The sequence below is a fragment of the Triturus cristatus genome, chromosome 7 (assembly GCF_964204655.1).
Source record: "Triturus cristatus chromosome 7, aTriCri1.1, whole genome shotgun sequence".
NCBI classification, from domain to species: Eukaryota; Metazoa; Chordata; class Amphibia; order Caudata; family Salamandridae; genus Triturus; species Triturus cristatus.
This window is the reverse complement of record NC_140590.1, coordinates 1,118,423,905-1,118,425,014: the sequence shown is the minus strand read 5'-3', so window position 1 is coordinate 1,118,425,014 and position 1,110 is coordinate 1,118,423,905. Positions and strand designations below refer to the sequence as shown.

The 1,110-nt window shown below is 61.9% G+C and overlaps 1 non-coding gene and 1 pseudogene across 1 annotated transcript in view; both read right to left on the bottom strand.

Annotated features, from left to right (window-relative positions):
- The window catches only part of LOC146811185 (28S ribosomal RNA), a 3,684-nt gene extending 3,422 nt beyond the window's left edge, over positions 1 to 262 (bottom strand). Inside the window, exon 1 of the ribosomal RNA XR_014967082.1 lies at positions 1 to 262. This exon is cut by the window's left edge and continues 3,422 nt beyond it. This is a non-coding gene — a ribosomal RNA (28S ribosomal RNA).
- Positions 263 to 671: 409 nt separating this feature from the next.
- Positions 672 to 800, bottom strand: LOC146811184 (5.8S ribosomal RNA; annotated as a pseudogene; the record flags this gene model as incomplete).
- Positions 801 to 1,110: the final 310 nt, after the last annotated feature.

The following is a 1,110-nucleotide window of genomic DNA, read 5'->3' as shown; positions in this document are numbered from 1 at the left end:
TGGTGCACCGGTGGCCGCTACTGGCCTAACACAGTCAGCGGGGTGAGCCTCGATCAGAATGACTTGGGCCTCGTGAGCGACACCAGGGAGTCGGACTTCTGTACGCAACATTTCCCACGCCCGCTGCCGGGCGGGGATTCGGCGCTGGGCTCTTCCCTCTTCACTCACCATTACTGAGGGAATCCTGGTTAGTTTATTTTCCTCCGCTTAGGCTTAGTAATATGTTTAAATTCAGCGGGTCGCCACGTCTGATCTGAGGTCGTAGTCGGAAGTAAAACGCCAGAGCATCGGGGGAGCCGTTGGGGGAGGCCAGGCCCCTGCCAGAGCAGGTTCCTGGCATCCTGGCAGCGCGTGCGCCCTCTTTCCCTGGATCAGATCTGGAGGGGGGTTAGCCCTCCCCGGGAAGCCGGCCCCGGAGGTGTGCGCCCAAAGTGCATGAGCGCGGGGAGACAGTGGGATGCAACAGACAGGCCCAGGGAGGACCGGTCGCCAGGCCCCTTCTCGGGGACCAGGCACGCCAGCAGCGTACCTCAGCGGCAGGACCCGGTGAGGGACCCTGCCACGGACGATCAGGGGGTCTGACCTTGTCGGGAGACAAAGGGGAGCGGAGCTAACCCTGCGACTGCCCCAGTCGCGTCCCGGAGAAGCCCCAGGCCGATTGATGATCGAGGCGACCCTCAGACAGGCATAAGCCCGGGAGGAACCCGGGACCGCAAGGTGCGTTCGAAGTGTCAATGATCAATGTGTCCTGCAATTCACACTAATTCTGGCGCGAGCCAAGTTAGCCCCCGCCAAGAGTCACAGGCAACTTTTTTAAAACGTTCACCCACCTGCGTATGCAGGAGAGGTGGGAGGAAGGCTTCTCCTCTGGGAGTCAAACTGCACCATTGGGAGAAAATAACGTTACCAGGCACTCGCCTGGGAGTCCCCCACCACCCATCTGCTGGCGAGGAAGGGGGCTCCCAGAGCAATGGGAGCAGGCAGCCCCGCAGCCACCGGTCTCTCCCAGAGACCGCATGAGTCCTCAAACCACTCAGTCCGGCTGCACAGTACCGGGTGAAACCGGGTACCTGGCAATGAGAGAGGGTCGCCCCACCTGCACGTCAGCCG